Source organism: Lithobates pipiens, unplaced genomic scaffold (assembly GCF_037356315.1).
Source record: "Lithobates pipiens isolate NorthernLeopardFrog02 unplaced genomic scaffold, aLitPip1_a1.2 Scaffold_8, whole genome shotgun sequence".
In the NCBI taxonomy this organism is placed as follows: Eukaryota; Metazoa; Chordata; class Amphibia; order Anura; family Ranidae; genus Lithobates; species Lithobates pipiens.
Window position 1 is genome coordinate 206,616,094 of NW_027507903.1, and position 17,818 is coordinate 206,633,911.

General features: G+C 45.6%; 1 pseudogene; it reads right to left on the reverse strand.

The window, feature by feature from the left end:
- Positions 1–16,459: 16,459 nt before the first annotated feature.
- LOC143964663 (U2 spliceosomal RNA) lies at positions 16,460–16,570 on the reverse strand (annotated as a pseudogene).
- Positions 16,571–17,818: the final 1,248 nt, after the last annotated feature.

Here is a 17,818-nt window from a genome sequence, read left to right on the forward strand (position 1 = left end):
TTTGTAGAGAGAAATGCTATATTGATATTTGTCTGTGCTACCGCAGCTAGAACAGTGGTTTGACTTTTCTGTCTGACTTTGAGTCGTGCTTGGAGTGAAAACTACTTTGCATATCTACACTGAAATACCATTTTACTTCATAAGATGTTCCCTGTGTGAAGTTATATAAAGAGAGGCCCGTAGCATGCCCCAAAAGCAATAAACAAAGGGCGGCATGACAGGGGTTTAATGGGGCTTGAGACTGGGAGTAATGGTAAGAGGGCAGGGGAGTACGTGGTTAGGTTTTTGTTAAGGAGTTGTTAAATGGTTTAGGAGATATGGGTGGAGCTCTTAGAGGAAGTGAGCTGGAAAGGAAAGGGGGGTGGTTATTCAGTTGCAGGGGAAGAGCTGGGGAATCAGCTTCTCACCCTCCCTCCCTACAATTTTGGGGGAATTTGTCGTGTGGTGGCGGGGTGCAAGGTCCTTTTAGGTCATATGGGCACTTAAAAGGTATGGTGTAGGTACCCGTCTGAGGTACGGCTCCCAGTTGGTAGGGACCCATATGAAGTACGGCTCCCAGTTGCTGGGGACCCGTTTGAGATACGGCTCCCAGTTGGTAGGGACCCGTCTAAGGTACGGCTCCAAGTTGGTAGGGACCCGCCTGAGATACGGCTCCCAGTTGGTATGGGTACCTGCTAGTTGTCTCTGAGTAGGGGGTTTCGCGACTGGAGGCGTGATAAGACTAGCAGGTACAGTTATGACTTTGGGCTACATTATCTTTTAATAAAGATATATGTTATGTTTTGTAAGGTTATTGACATGTTAATTATTGGTATTTATATTTGGTTAATAAAATGACTGCTATGGCCAATTTACTCCAGTTATGTGTAGTGTGGTCATTAAAATGACTAAGGGGTGGGGTTATTGGTATAGCAGGTAACAAGCTATGGTTAATACCATAGTCAAGGTTTGGGGCATACATTTCCCTAACCCCACCATTCCCATTATAAAGTACAAAATTAGACTGAAATACTTTCTAGTGTAGTATCTTGTTATGTATGATATTGACAGGTAAGGCTGTCAATAACTCATGTTAAAACATGACTTAAAGAGAATCTGTGACCAGGTCATAGACATTCAGGTAGTAGCATTTCCCTACATGCTTAAACTAAGCTTTCATACAAGTCCTCACTGACCTCAGTTTACCCTACTCCCTCTCCCTAAGTACTAGCTCAGTGTTAAAGTAATATTAAACCCACAGCTTTTCATCTTAATACATTGAGCACACTAAAATAAACATTTCCCAGTAAACATTTTGTTAAAATTCTTATTCCAGGTGTATTCAGGGTGATTTGCAGTGTTAAGCCCCGTACACACTATCAGATTGTCTGCTGAGTTTTTCCTTCAGATTTACCAAAACCATGTAGTAGAAGGGCCTGCCTGATTGCATACACATTGAAACTCCTAAGGTTTGACCTCATATTACATGGTTTTGGTAAATCTGAAGGAAAAACTCAGCAGACAATCTGATAGTGTGTAAGGGGCTTTAGTTTTCCGCCACACATAGCGTTTTCCTTTTAGGCCAAAAAGTTCAACTTTGATGTCATCTGACCAGAGCACCTTCTTTTACATGTTTGCTGTGTCCCCCACGTGGCTTCTCGCAAACTGTAAATCAACTTCTTATGGCTTTCTTTCAACACTGGGTTTCTTTTTGTCACTCTTCTATAAAAGCCAGATTTGTGGAGTGCACTACTAATAGCTGTCCTTTGGACAGACTCTCCCACCTGAGCTTCGGATCTCTACAGCTCCTCCAGAGTTCCCATGGGCCTTTTGGCTGCTTCTCTTAATAATGCTTTCATTGCCTAGCCCAGTGATGGCGAATCTTGAAACCCCAGATGTTTTGGAACTACATTTCCCATGATGCTCCAGTACATTGCAAAGTGCACTAACATCAAGGGAAATGTAGTTCCAAAACATCTGGGGTGCCAAGGTTCGCCATCAATGGCCTAGCCTGTCAGTTAAGTTGGACAGCCATGTCTTGGTAGGTTTGCAGTTGTGCCATACTCTCAATTTTTGTATGATGGATTGAACAGTGCTCTGTGAGATGTTCAAAGCTTGAGATATTTTTTTTATACCCAACCCTGCTTTCAACTTCTCCACAACTGTATCCCTGACCTGTCTGGAGTGTTCCTTGTCCTTCATGATGCTGTTTGTTCTCTAAAGTTCTCTAACAAACCTATGAGGGCTTCACAGAACAGCTGTATTTATACTGAGATTAAATTACACACAGGTGGACTCTATTTAGTAATTATGTGACGTCTGAAGGCAATTGGTTCCACTAGATTTCAGTTAGGAGTATCAGAGTAAAGGGGGCTGAATACAGTTTTCATTTACGTATTTAAAAAAAAATGTTGAAAAAATTTTTTTATTTTTCTTTCACTTCACAATTACCACAATTACCACAAATGTACCACTTTGTGTTGGTCTATCACATAAAATCTCAATAAAATAAATTTACGGTACTTTTTTGATTGTAACATAACAAAATGTGGAAACTTTCACGGGGTATGAATACTTTTTCAAGGCACTGTATTTAGGGAACTCCAGCTAATCCCCAGGGTGGTGTGCACAAAAGGTGGTGGGAGAGTCCACAAGTAATTGGGGGCCTGAGCAGCAGGTGCAGCGTTCCTGGATCCAGTTCAGCTTTAGGAGACCCCTGTGTGGGGGTTCTGCCCCCTGGGGCAGAAGTCTGGGAAGAAGCCAGCCAGAAGACATTGGGGACCCAGCTACGCTTAGCTGGGGAGCCTGTTTGCAAGACCTAGTCCAAGAATCTAGTTGGGTCAGGAGAAAGCTCATGGGAGAGAGCCAGGAGGAAGTTGTGGGAGAGGGCCTAAGCTGTGCAGTGATGCGAAGTGTTACAGTGTGTAGCCTTAAACTCTGGAAGGAGTACAGATTACAGTCAGCCTAGAGATCGAGTGGGACATTTCTTTTGTTCAAGTACAGCCAGAAGTGTATGCAGTGCAGCCAGCAGCTTATACAGTGCAGCCAAAGGTGGGAGAGTCCTCAGGTTTTACAGTTTCACAGTTTCAGGATATCCCATGCTTCCTACTAGGGATGGGCCAAATGGACCCCTGTTTGGTTCATACCAGAACTTTCGAACACCGCGAACATTCGGACCCTAATAACAAACCCCATTAAAGTCAATGGAACCCAAACGTCAAAAATCAAAAGTGCCCAATTTAAAGGCTTATATGCAAGTAATTGGGCATACAATGGGGTCCTGCCCTGGGGGACATGTATCAACAAAAAAGTAAATTTTAAATGAGCAGTGATTTTTTTTATTTTTAAAGTGAAAGCATAAGAATGAAAAAGTCCTTTCAATATAGTGCCTTTAGGCCGGGTTCACACCGCTGCGATGCGGGAACGCCGCAAATCCGCGGCGTTTTCCCGCATCGCATTACTCCCGCCGGCAGTTCACACTGCCCTATGCGGACGGTTGGGAGTGTCAATGATATGTTAATGACACCCCCAGATCCGTCCGCATATCGCAGTGCGATCTGCAGACTCGCACAGGAATCGGATCGCATGGTGTGAACCCCCATGTGATCCGATTCTGTTGCGGACCAAAAAAAGGGTCCCGTGCGAGTTTGCTGCGGGAGCGATGCGAATTCAGCCATACTATCTGTATGGCTGAACTCGCATCGCTACGGAGATCGGATGTGATTTGCGGTGCGAATCACATCCGGATCTCCCCCCGCAGCAGTGTGAACCCAGCCTTAGTCTACCTGTAAAGTGGCAGATCCGTACCATGTCTAGAATCTGCTGCAGCAATAATTGCATTTATAAAGTAAAAAAATGACATTTTCCCTGCAAGCTGCCTTTATTTTGCTCCGCAACAGCTGGGGAGCCAGTGCACATGATGAGGTGACAATGTAGTGGACTGGGAACAAGATTCAAGATTTTTTGGATACATTCTGGTGTCACTTTGACTTTGAATAGTAGTAACGGGTGAGTAAAAATTGGTCTTTGGGTGTCCCTATAGAAGTACTCTTGATGAAAGCAAGAATTGGCATTGCTATAAAAAAATTGCACTGATATGCACCTGTTAAACAGGTGCACAAAAATCGGTGTTTGGGTGTTAATTGTGCCCATGAAACCTATACCAAAAACATTCTTCCAGATGAAATGATTGAACCCCCTCAAAGCTAAGCAGTCTCGAAGTCCTGCAGAGATTCCACATCCCAAAAAGACTTAATTAGTGACATCGGCATCAGGGGCTTCACAGCTGGTAATCCAGGACTGGTTCATTTTTATAAAAGTCAAACAGTCCATGGAGTCTGTGGACAAACATGTTCTATGGTCAGTAACGAAACTCCTGCAGCACTGAATGCCCATTCTGAAAGCACGCTGGATGCAGGACAGTCCAAAAACTCAATAGCATACTGGGCAAGTACAGGCCAGTGGTCTATTTTCATGACCCAGTAAGTCAGTGGATCATCAGCTGGAAAGCTCTCCATCTCTGTTTTGGCCCCGAGGTAATCATCCACCATGTGATGCAGACGTTGCCGATGGCATGTGGAAGCTGACAGCCCTGGGCGGCGAAGTACTAAAAAAATTCCAAAATGCTTCCGCCTTCTCCAACGCTCCTCTCAACAGAAGACTCCAAAAAACATTTTCCACCACACTGTAACCTACTGGAGTCAGGAAAACGTTCAATAAAATCCTCTCATGTCCTCAAGAGATTTTATCTTTTGCACTCTCTGTGGGATGGGATGAGTTCTTAGACCTTCCTCTTATAACAGTGGTCAAGGAGGGTCAAGGAGGGTTGTAATCATCCTTCTCCTTTATGCCACATATTCTTGGGTCCTTTCGCAGGCTTTGAAGCATGAAGTTGCCCATGCTCCTCAAATTTGCTGAGGCTTGAGAAGCAGACTCCACTCCTCAGGGTCACTCAGGATGACAACATCTGGAACTTCCTCCTCCCAGCCACGTACTACTCCCAAGAGTCCTGGGGTTGGAAAGCCATCGCTTACAGATTGACGCATGTCTTCCTCTTCCTCGAAGCCTATGAAAGTGCCAGAATCCTCATCCTCCTCCCCTCTCTCCTCCTGTGTGTTCTGTGACATAGGAATGATGGTGTCTGGATAAAGTGCGCCTTAAGAGCAACGGAAGTCCTCCTCTTCCTCCTGCTGCTCTGCCTCCAGTGCCCTTTCCATAATGCCACACAGAGTCTGCTCCAGCAGGAACACAACAAGGATTGTGACACTGATGCATGCACTGTCACTACTCACCATCCTTGTGGCCTCCTCAAATGGTGACAATATAGTGCATGCATCTTTAATGATCAGCCATTGGGGTGGGGAAAAAAAGCCAAGGCGGCCTGAGACTGTCGTTGTGCTGTACTGGCACAAGTACTCATTGCTGACCCTCTGCTGCATGTATAGCCACTGCGGCATTCCCAAAGTTGAGTTCCACCTGGTGGGCATGTCACAAATCAGGCAGTTTATGGGCAGGTGTAATTCCCGCTGAATTTCAGCCAACCGAGCACTGGCTGTGTATGATCACCTGAAATGGCTACAGACTCTTCTGCCCTGTTTTAGTACATCTTGCAACCCTGGGTACGTACTTAGGAAATGCTGCACCACCAAATTGAGGACATGTGCCAGGCATGGCACATGTTTGAACTTTCCCTGTCTAAGGGCAGACAGGAGGTTTCAGCCATTATTGGACACCACCATTCCTGGCTCCAGCTGGCATGGTGTATCTACCTCTGGGTCTGTTTCTGCAGAGCTGCAAGAATCTCTGCTCTGTTGTGGTTCCTGTCCCCTAAACACACCAGCTGAAGCACTGCATGGCACCTTTTAGATTGACTCTGGGAATAGCCCTTTGAACACTTAGGGGGTACCTGATGTCATAGGACAATTCTGCAGAGGAGAGCATGGAGGAGGAGAAGGAGGGGTAGAGCTTACAGGTCTGGCATCATCATCACCAGCTTTATGGAGACGTGGGGGCACAACAAGCTGCAGCACCGAGCCCTGTCCTGCATCCTTTTCGAGTTGCAAGCAGCGTTACCCAGTGTGCTGTGAACTAAATATATTGTCCCTGTCCATGTTTGCTGCACCATGTGTCAGCAGTAAGGTGGATTTTATGGCTGACTGCCTTGCTTAATGATGACAGAACATTCCCTTCCACGTGATGGTAGAAAGATGGAATGGCCTTACGTGAAAAGTAGTAGCGACTGGGAACCTGCCATTGTGGTACAGCACATTGTGCGAATTAATGGAAGGGGGCAGAATCCACCAGCCTGAAAGGCAGAAGTTAGAGAGCCTACAGCTTTGACAAGCTTGCAGTCAGATGCTGGGGATGTGGGTGGCAGGGACTATATTTTTTATTTAAATGCGGCAGATAAGGCAGAGAAATTTGCTGTCTACAGCTAGTGGTGTGCTGCTGGCAAATGTGCTGCTAGGACCTCTGACACTCTGTGTTATATCATTATCCCTGTCAGTGGAGGCTGGGGAAAGGTAATGACTGGCTGAAAGGTATTGCAGGGGCAGACTGAAGTGGATAAGGAGGAGGGACAGTTTTGTGCCCCTTTTGTGTGGCTTTTAGCCAATGGGCTGAGTGGATGGACGTTAAATGCCTTGCTAGGCATGTGGTAGCCAAATGGTTGATGTTTTGCCACATTTGATGTGCCTGAGTCATAGTTGCAGATAGCAACAATGCAATCTGCTGCAGATGTGCTGAAAAAGGCCCAGACATCTGAGCTTTGGGGAGTGGGCCGGGAGATAACAGCTGCAGAATGTGATGGAATAGGATGGCTGCTTTCTACTCTTTCTTGATGTCAGCCTCCTTGCGGCTGTGCCGCCTCACCTTCAGTTTCCCTTCTCTACTCTATCTTGCACTCAAGTCGCATCAGTGACCTCATCATCATCTCCATCTTCTCCATCTTCATCATTACCACCAGAGACAACTTGGCGATACGCTGCGGCTTAGGGAAGATGAATGCCAATTTGTCTACCAGTGTTGCTCCATCTCTCTAGGCTCATGTTCCTGTCATCCTCAACCTCAGAACCAGCATCTGAATCCAGTAATGGCTGGGCATCATCAAGGAGGAAGTGGCTGATGCTGTGGTCAAATAACACAGCTGACTCCTCAATGGCTGATGTTGGGGCTATGGTAGGAATAGATGTGGACAAGGAGGCAGGTTTAATGACTCTGGCAACTTCAGGGGACTGCACACTTGTCTCTACTTGCGTGACAGAGGATGAGGAGGATGAAGAAGGTTTAGTAAGCCAGTCCACCACCTCCTCTGCATGCTGTGGCTGGATACCATGGGCAAACTCACTAAACAGATGAAATGATGCCCTGCCTGAGGACTGACCACCACGTCCATCTTTACCTGTGGACAGATTTGTTGCCTTACAGGGCCCCCTTACAGTGCCAAGAGAATGTTTGCCTCTCCTTGTTGTCATCCCAGACATTATTGGGAGGGAGGGGACGGTGCTTATAAGCAAATGTAAAGAAGAAGTTAAAATCTGTACGTAGATGCACTTTAATAAATCTAAAGAGGTGTTTGGTGCAATTTAATTTGTTTACGCACACTACACAGACACACGCCACAGATACACTATAATATACTGCAATATAATGCACCAAACGTACAGTGACACACTATATGGCGTTAAACTGGCAGTAACGCACACAGAACTATATGGCATTATACTGACAGTAACGCCTGCAAAACTATATGGTGTTAAACTGGCAGTAATGCACACAGAAATGGCGTTAAACTGTCAGGCCGCGTACACACGGGCGGACTGTTCGTCCAACTTTGTCCGCTGAACAGTGTTTCAGCGGACAGTCCGCTCGTGTGTGGGCTTCAGCGGACAGTTTCAGCGGACAGTCTGACGAACAACGTTTTTCGGAATTTCCGTGAGACTGTCCGCTGAAACTTGGTTTGAGCGGACAGTCTGCTCGTGTGTAGGCTTGTTCGGCAAACTAAGTCTTGCGCATGCTCAGAAAGAATTTACACGGCGAAGGTTGCATTGCAGTGTATCGGACGCCGAATTTCTCGTCCCATCGTACGTGCCGTTCCCGTCATCGCGCAAGTTTTCAGCGGACTGTTCGTTCGTCGTGTGTGGTCAAGTCCGTTCATGCTAATTTTGAACGGACTGTTTGTCAAACTGTTTGACGAACCTAGTTGGGCGGACAGTCCGCCCGTGTGTACGCGGCCTCAGTAACGCACAAAACTATATGGCATTAAACTGGCAGTAACACACACAGAATTATATGGTGTTAAACTGGCAGTAATGCACGCAAAACTATATGGCGTTAAACTGGCAATAACACACACAGAAATAAATGGCATTAAACTGGCAGTAATTGTAACTGCATTGTATTCATTTCATCATTCCATAATTACCATGATTGTAATATGCTGTGAATGTCCTCTTTGTCCTCATGCATGCTGTAAGCTTTTAATGCTCCTTTTTTTGTTCTTCATGGATATTTGCCTTCACTAACCTCCCCAGCATGCTATCCTGGGCCCATACACACCTAGCCTAGTCACGTAACAATGTATTTTGTCAGCTCCATTGTAGTGCTTACCCTAAACACACCTGAAAATGTATCCAAATGTTATTGTTGTCCTCAAATTCAGGCAGAGTGCAAGAGCAATAATTTTTAACCCTCCCTGCCCCCCAACAGCTAAGTCAACCAATACCAATACTCTATCTGCTGACTTTGCCAAACCCATACACACTATACCTACCTCTTTTGTGTTCATATTTATGGATGAATTCACCAAGCATGTAGTGCAAGTGCTTGCCTGAATACTTTCAAATGGTACTGTTTAAAGTTTTGTTCTCCTATTATCTCGATAGGTAATTGCAGAATGTAAAAATGTGCTTCAATTTGGACAGTGTGTATTCATATTTTTGGATTTTGACACTTCTTACCTGTCCAGTGGGCTGCCAATTGTGTAAGTAAGGAGGGGCTGGCCAAAGTAGCACACTTTATTAATGCATTCAGCTCTCAATGAAGTGGAGAGGGTTACCTGTCCAAAACATCTACCCCCCCAACCATAACATTTTTCCAATGGGCCATCAGAGGGGATGAGGAATCTAAGTTGACCTTATTCTTTTGTCTTTAAATACTCATTTCAATAAATGTTATACTTATATTGGCCAAGAATGTTTGTGTTTAATCTGCTTGCAACATTGTGTGCAAAAGTACACATTTTTTGTTTCTTGTTTGAATCCACAGTTTCCTTCCAACCCACGGGAATGGCAGACTGTGGCTTCCCAATTCCACCAGCAGTGAGACTTTCCCAATTGTGGTGGTGCGATTGAAGGGAAGCACGTCAGGATCATCCCACCACCCAACTCGGGGTCGTACTACTTTAACTATAAGGGGTTCAGTGGTATAGTGATGTTGGCGGTGGTGACAGACAATTATGAATTCATATACCTGGACATAGGGAAGAACAACCATATGTCTGATGGAGTAATCGCCCAGACAGAGTTTTGCTGGCTTCTAGAAAATGGCACCTTCAGGTTGCAACCTCTGGAGGATAACGTTGCGGGCCTTTCGTGTTTGTGGCAGATGAGGCCTTTGCTCTGGGGGAACATCTGACAAAGCTGTTCCCCATGAGGACCATGACCCCAGAGCAGAAGGTTTTTAATTAGTGGCTGGCCTGTGCCAGAAGAGTGATTGAGAATGCCTTTGGCATAATGAATGGCCAGCCGGTTCAGACTTTTCCTTATGGCCATCAACATGGCCGAATACAAACTGAATCAAATTGTGTTGAGCTGCTGCATTCTGCACAACTTCCTTCGCAAGAATGTAGCCAGACCTGCAGAACCGACATCACTGACGGCACTCAAAAGTGGCCGTCCTGGCTTGCCCCCCCAAAGCACCCACGAAGTCTGGAAAAACTATGTCGATTACTTCATGGGTAGGGGGGCAATTGATTTACAAACAAATCTTGCAGCTGTATAATAATTTTTTTTTAAAAAAAACTCATATTTCATTTGAATTACTGTTTGTGTTTCTTATCTGTCTCCTAGGTTCTCAAATGGTGTTTTATTTTTGGCCATTTTCTTCAATAGTGCAAACGTAACTTATTTGATACATGAGGTGACAATTTCTTCTTCAGCTAACTATTATGTTGTGCTGTGAGTCTGATACACACACACAATGTTATTTTTGTTAATGTATGTAAAGCATTAAGGATAAAAATAATCATCCTTTTCAACTCCATGAATTAATTGCTCGTAGTCCCTAAAATGGCATGATTTTGGCACATTTTACAACACGGTGGGGGTTATTTACTAAAGGCAAATCCACTTTGCACTACAAGTGCACTGTGCATTTCCTCCTCTTACATTTGGATGCATGGACTCTGAATTAATATATTTTTAATATATATCTATTATTATGGACTTTCGTGTGCTTCTGAACATTTATACCCATTTTGCCAGTTACCTGCGCCTTTACTTGTATACTATATAGTGCACTTGTAGTGCAAAGTGGATTTGCTTTTAGTAAATAACCCCCATTGTCACTGTAACTACACCAACTTAAAAAATAAACTTGAGCATTGAAATAAGAGGCCACACATTATTGAGTATAAAACATTTTACTCCAAGCACATTCACATGTGCGTTATAAATGGTTTTGGAACAAACCAACATCTTGGTGACATCTTGGTGACATGTATGTTTGACATAAATTTGCCTTTTTTGGGGGCTAAACAGGCATGTTTAAAAAAATAACATACACATCCCCAACTCAGGAACTTCCAAAGTTCAACTTTGCTACAGTGAAGGCCATATGAGACATTAGTATGTCAAAACTCTGTTGATTTTGCCTTCATCAGATGGGATGATCTCACCCCTCTAAAAGCCACATTTTGAAGATGCACACAATTTGTCACTCAATATTTGGATTTCCCTTATGATCCCATGCCTAAAATCTGTGTATTTTCCCTACATCTATTTTGCTAAAGCCACAAGACACACAGTGTGTCAACATGTGCTATCTCCCATCATGGGATATCAATGTACGCGTTTTGTGGGTGCAACCCCTTCCTCCAAACTAAAGTAGGTGAGAGGAAGGGGTTTCACCCCTGAAACACGTCCATTGATCCCCCATGATGGGAGTTAGCACATGTTGACACACTGGGGCTTATTTCAGAAAGGACAATCCACTTTGCACTAAAACTGGACTTGCACTGGGACACCAACATAGTTGTAGATAAGAATGGTGTTGTGGTAACTTGACACACAAAATGAAAAAACAAATTACTACGGAGATCACTAGATCAGTAGGAAAAAAAAATATTATGGAGATCACTAGAAAAACAAACAAACAAAAAAAAAAAACAGTATTCTGAAGATCACTAGAAAAAATATATATATTATGGCGATCACTAGAAAAAAAATATTATTCTGGAGATCAAAAAAAAAAAAAACGCACAAAAAAAATATTATGGAGATCACTAGAAAAAAATGTTTATGTTTATCAGAACTCTGTGAATATCAGCAGCAAAGCAACTTCATTATTATACCGTTATAAAGAAGAAGAGAATGCATTGCATTGAGAGATTTCATAATTTGCCACGCCACGAATGTGATATCTCCATTACGAACACTAGTTTTACAAGACCGAGCGCTTCTGGCTCATCCTTGATTCTGTGCATGCGTGTTCGTACTTTGGACTTTTGTGCGATGGACTTGTGTACACACGATCGGAAAGTCCAAAAAACATTTGTTGGCAGAAAATTTGAGAACCTGCTAGCCAATATTTTTTTTGTCAGAAAATCCGCCAACAAATGTTCGATGGAGCATACACATGGTCGGACTTACCGCCAACAAGCACACATCCAACAATTCCTGTCGGAAAATCTGATCTTGTGTACACAGCATAACTCTCAAAGTTATGTACCAGAGAGAGTGCAAAAGAATTACCAATTGGTAAGACAATACAGGATTGGAAGCAGCTTACAAGACATGAGTACAAAGTGTTAAACGATTTTGTTCAATTATTGGTAGAAAATGGTGACAAGGATATTGGTGAGATTGTCAAGCATGCTCAGATGAAGGGAGTAATGATATTCTATTTTGTAAAGACTGATAAAAAAAGTCAGAGTTTTCCCACCACTACAGACTATTCCCAGTATTGTTGACTTTTTTAAGACAAGTGTCAGGAAATGTTCCATCTGCTGATCATATCTGTCTTTTGGCATGCAGTACTGAGGTCCACCAGCAGGTGTCTCCTGACAGTTTCAAACTGTCAGGAGAGCTTTTCCCTGCTGGTGTTATGTCATCTTTGGGCTGCAGTACTGGCGCCCACCAGCGGATGGATCCTGGCAGTGTGGAGCAGACAGCACCTCCTGCAATCAGGTGTCACTTGAGGCCAATCACAGGCCTATAAATATCTTGCAAGCATTGACATGTTTGCCTTGGTATTGTCCTTGTGCTCTGACCTGCTGCTTGTGATCCTGATCCTGATCCTGATTCTGAACCTGATTCTAAATCTGTTCCTGTGCCCTGAACCTGTGACCCGTGTTTCTGATCCTGTTTCCCTGTCCTGGTCCCTACCCCTACTATCTGCTGATCTCCCTGTGTATGACCTTGGGCTGGCTTGTGTCTCTGATTCTGGACTGCCCTGTGTTTATCTACTGATCCTCTGTACATGACCCTGGTCTGCCTATCATTTACGATCCTGGTATTTCCCATTTATTGTACATATCTGTCTGTTGTTATTTGGGGGTCTCTGTTGGTTGATTTATTGCACTGTGTGGTTGTACTTATATTATTCACTTTCCTTAATAAATCATTATATTTCACTTATACACGTTTGGGTTTCCTCTGTTGCAGTCCACACAGTTCTGGTCTTATCTGATATATGACAGAATACCAAGGCCATCCCTGACCAGAAGTGGCTACACAGAGGAACCATCTTGGTTCAGGTTGCTTACTGAAATGAATTTAGAGGTGATTCGTTATTATGCTTTGCTGGCGTCTGAGAGTAGTGACTATCTCCGCCAGACACTGAAAGAGTGGACCAGTGATCAGCTGTTGGAAACCATTCGTTTAGCTCACTCCTGTGTTGATCTGGGCTGTATGCTGTTCGGGGATGTTCAGCCATTAATTCAAATCTGCACAGAGCTGGCCCTGCCCTGCATCCCGGGGGGCCAGGATGATTTTTCTCCCCCCTTCAGTATAAATCAGGTCACATCACTGGTATGGCTTCTGGAAGATGATTCCCCTTACTTTTTTGAGCATTACACAGCCTGTTCCCAACAGATGATAATAGAATGTGTTGATTCTGTACAATCCCTTGTCAGACAGGCAGTATATAACCTGCAGTTTGTACAACCACTACTTTTAGCATGGTCTGGTATTTTGCAATTAGCCACAGCCAGCCCACAACAAACCATCTCTGCTACCAAACACCTGCCTGCCCAAGAGTCTATTCCTCCATCACCTATGGCAACCTCAGTTTCAGCCCAATATACTCTACTCCCCACCAAATAATACCCTGTTTCTTCCTGCTGCACATATCCTGCCTTTAATCCAACTGCCTCTTTCCCGTGGCCTACTATCCCTCAAGAACTTCCCCCAGCCACTGTTACCTATTCCCTGCCATATCCCAGCCCTTCATTTCAGTATGCCTCACCTCCTACCTACAGTCCTACAGCCACCTACAGATCTCCATCAGTTAAGCCAAAGAAGAAACAAAAGTTCTTCCCCACTCACACGATCCTGCCAGTAACCCAACTTGTTTCCACACCAACCAACCTGTTCCAGTCTGATGTCTTCCAGTCTGATGTCCCGCCTTCCAGTCTGATGTTACGGTCTTCCAGTCTGATGCCTTCCAGTCTGATGTCCCGGCCTTCCAGTCTGATGCCTTCCAGTCTGATGTCCTGGTCTTCCAGTCTGATGCCTTCCAGTCTGATGTCCCGGCCTTCCAGTCTGATGTCCCGGCCTTCCAGTCTGATGTCCCGGCCTTCCAGTCTGATGCCTTCCAGTCTGATGTCCCGGCCTTCCAGTCTGATGCCTTCCAGTCTGATGTCCCGGCCTTCCAGTCTGATGCCTTCCAGTCTGATGTCTCGCCTTCCAGTCTGATGCCTTCCAGTCTGATGTCCCGGCCTTCCAGTCCGATGCCTTCCAGTCTGATGTCACGGCCTTCCAGTCCGATGCCTTCCAGTCTGATGCCTTCCAGTCTGATGCCCCGGCCTTCCAGTCTGATGCCTTCCAGTCTGAGGCCTTCCAGTCTGATGTCCCGGCCTTCCAGTCTGAGACCTTCCAGTCTGATGTCCCGGCCTTCCAGTCTGAGGCCATCCAGTCTGATGTCCCGGCCTTCCAGTATGATGTCCCGGCTTTCCAGTCTGAGGCCTTCCAGTCTGATCTGCCTGACGTCCCAGTGCCTGCTTTCCAGCCTTACGTCCCAGTGCCTGCTGTCCAGCGTGACGTCCCTGCCTTCCAGCCTGACGTGCCGCTGCCGGCCTTCCAGCCTGATGTGCTGCTGCCGGCCTTCCAGCCTGACGTGCCGCTGCCGGCCTTCCAGCCTGACGTGCAGCCGCCTGCCTTCCAGCCTGACTTGCCGCTGTCTGCCTTCCAGTCCGATGTGCCAGATTCCTGGTCCGATGAGTTCCTGTCTGCTGTCCAGCCTGAGGTGTTCCTGTCTGCTGTCCAGTCTGAGGAGTTCCTGTCTTCTGCTCAGCCTGAAGTGCCCGCTGCTCAGCCTGAAGTGCCCGCTGTCCAGCTTGAAGCGCCTGTCAGGAGAGCTTATCCCTGCTGATGTTATGTCATCTTTGGGCTGCAGTACTGGCGTCCACCAGCGGATGGATCCTGGCAGTGTGGAGCAGACAGCACCTCCTGCAATCAGGTGTCAGTTGAGGCCAATCACAGGCCTATAAATAGCTGGCAAGCATTCACATGTTTGCCTTGGTATTGTCCTTGTGCCCTGACCTGCTGCTTGTGATCCTGAGCCTGATTCTGAACCTGTTCCTGTGTCCTGAACCTGTGACCCGTGTTTCTGATCCTGTTTCCCTGTCCTGGTACCTACAACATCTGCTGATCTCCCTGTATATGACCTTGGGCTGGCTTGTGTCTCTGATTCTGGACTGCCCTGTGTTTATCTACTGATCCTCTGTGCATGACTCTGGCCTGCCTATCGTTTAGGATCCTGGTATTTCCCATTTATTGTACATATCTGTCTGTTGTTATTTGGGGGTTTCTGTAGGTTGATTTATTGCACTGTGTGGTTGTACTTATATTATTCACTTTCCTTAATAAATCATTATATTTCACTTATACATGTTTGGGTTTCCTCTGTTGCAGTCCACACAGTTCTGGTCTTATCTGATATATGACAACAAGCAACAACAAAAATTGAAAAATGCTCTGATTTCAAAGCAGAGTCTATACTCAGGATCAGGAACAACCTCAGGCATTAACTTGATTAGGTAATAATGACAAAATAGTTACAAAAAACCTCAAACAAGGAAGGCAATAACTTGGTTAACTACAGCAATTTTTTTTCTTTTTGAAAGCCGATGGCGTGCAAAGCACACTCAAAAACTTCACCCGGTGCCCAAAAAAATATGCACACACATAAAGAATGAAACACAAAAAAGTGCAATGAGTAAATAAGCCCTCTGAAATCAGAGGGCCTTGCCCTGAATCCCCCGGGGCGTTAGGCTCCTGACAGGGACAAGGGTACTTAAAACGTGGTCCATCTGGCAGAAACCAGACAGACCCCTTTCTTTGGAAGGTCTGCCGAAACAGACCCACCCAAGTACTAGGTACTAGGTGGGGCTCCCCCGAAGGGAGACCCCATGAGAGAGAGGGAACTAAGCCAGAAGGCCATGTCCACCCCATCCCAAGACTTTCAGGGCAGGCCTGAGGACTTGCTACCCTACTCATCACACGTGCAGTGTACAACATAAAAATACGAAAACATGACACACAAAGGAAATAAAGTGGGGGGGGGGAATAAGTGGAGAGGAGAGTGTAAAACAATGACCAGGCCAGAAATAAAACATTCCCCTGGTCCCAGTCAAAAGGCCCATCCCAAGAGGCAGGTGCTAAAAAAGCATGTTATATGGTGCAGCGACCGTGGTGCCATAAATCAAAGTGACCCTCACTCACAGTGATTGTACGGCACCCCTGGACTGCCACTCCAGGGGCACATACTCCATAGGCTTTCAAACCCCAACCCCGACCAACAACCCAGACCACAGCAGCCCCCACTCCAGTAAGTTCTATCCTGAAAAACTGTCCAGAGCTAGAGCTACCCCAATCTAGGCCACAAGGCCAGGGACCTGACCCTCTGGGTCAGACCAAAATGCAGCACCCATCCTCACCAGGAGCCCCCTTCCCGACAGCTCAGACTCAGGCCCTACTGATGCCAGTATAGATGCCCAGATGCTGACCCCTACCGAAACTGCCCTTCCGGGTGCAATGACACCACTGGATTTGCCTCTGCCCTCCCCACACTCGGGAGTGACATTAGCGCCTCCTCTGGCAACTGATAAGAACAGATACTACACTTGATCTTATCCAAAAGGCAGAGAAGCGAGCAGGACGAGGACAGTGGGGAGCACTGCCAGGGAAGTCATTCAGGAGGTCCATTCCGGGTTTGATGAGTGAAAAGCACAGTGAGAAGTCCTGGGAGAGACATGCCAGGGTTGGATGTGAAGCCAAAGGGAGAGACTGTGGTGTAGTTGAAGTCAAGTTGCTGCAGCCAAGAGGGTTGGCAGGTTTGCACCAGACTTTCTGGGATCAGTAGTCCACCAAGTTTCTGTTAGCACAAATGTCCTTTTCCATTGCTATTTTGTTGCTACACCAAAGGGGATTGCAGGCCTCTGCCAGCAAATGGCTATTATTGAACTTTTGGGACTTATTCAGAGTAAGGCCTACCCTTGTGCTAACGATAACAGGAATCTAGGGTTGTACAGTAGAGAAAACAAAGTGATCTCAAGTAGTGTGCTGGAGGAGTGTGAAGCTCTAGAGACTGTCAATATAGTTCAAACAAGCAAGATTCATTATTTGGGCATCTCATGTCCCCTTTCCCCATCTTAAGTTTAATCCCCTAAATAAAATAACAAAAAAACAAGCTAAAGGACTGTTCATTGACTGGCAAAGTGTGTCTGAAGTGAATGCCTGGCCAAAAAGGGTGACGTGTGGAACTACTACATGCAGCGACCCCACGGGGGCACCGCTACATGGTCTACAGAATTTCCTGTATATCTGCTACCAGTTCCTGTATCTGATCTCCTGTTGCTGACCTGATCTGCATAGACCATGCTAGATTTCTGCCTGTAATGACCCCTGACTTGCCTTTGATGACGTCTCTGCCTGCTCCCTTTGCCTACCTGCCTTACCATTACTGACCCTGGTCTGGACTCTGACTACTCTCCTGTCTGTTGTTTTACTTCTGATTTGCCTGCCAGTTACTGGCCTGGCTTGCCTGTGCTCTGCCATCCATCAGCCTGCCAAATGCCTACTGTCTGTCTGCCAGTGACCTGCCAGCCTTTTATATTTGTCACTCAGCATCCTCGGTCCAGCCTGTATCTGGATATATACAGATGACTCTTCTGCATCTGTTACTGCAAGAACTGTCAGGCACTCGTGCCACTTTGAGCTCTTGAGCCTCCTGTTACCTTACTAGGAGTACTGAGCCAGAGGTATAAAAGGCACCTACCTCTCCACCTCAGGCTCCATCTCCAGGTACATGATGACATCTTAGACAACATATGAACAGTTTATCCTTACATGAAAAAGATATGATACATCTTCTGTAAATAATTGAGGGTCTACATATACGT